Source organism: Galeopterus variegatus, unplaced genomic scaffold (assembly GCF_000696425.1).
Source record: "Galeopterus variegatus unplaced genomic scaffold, G_variegatus-3.0.2 Scaffold1322, whole genome shotgun sequence".
Lineage (NCBI taxonomy): Eukaryota > Metazoa > Chordata > Mammalia > Dermoptera > Cynocephalidae > Galeopterus > Galeopterus variegatus.
In genome coordinates, this window is record NW_007727433.1 from 383,739 (window position 1) to 384,107 (window position 369).

Sequence of the window (369 nt, forward strand, 5' to 3'; positions counted from 1 at the left end):
TCTTGCGGATGTGTTTCTTCCCCCGCCCTGGGGCAGCAGGGCGGTGTGGGAGGGACGGGGGACCCAGCCCCTGGCCCTTCCTGGGTGCTCAGCGGCCCCACCCACCTCGTATCTTGTTCCAGCCCCTTCCTGAGGAGGCCCTGCCCCTGTTCGTCTGTTCAGCAAATCCCCGCCCTCCGGCATGGACGGTACAGCTCACATTTCTTTTCGTTTCTTCACTCATGACAGACACAGTTCAGTGGCACTTAACGTATTCAAAGTGCTGCGCGACCCCCGGCTCTCTCCAGTTTCAAAACTCTTTTATCACCCAGGAAGACGCTCCTTAGCCAGCTAGCATTTTCTTTTTTTTTTTTTTTTTTTTTTTTTTTT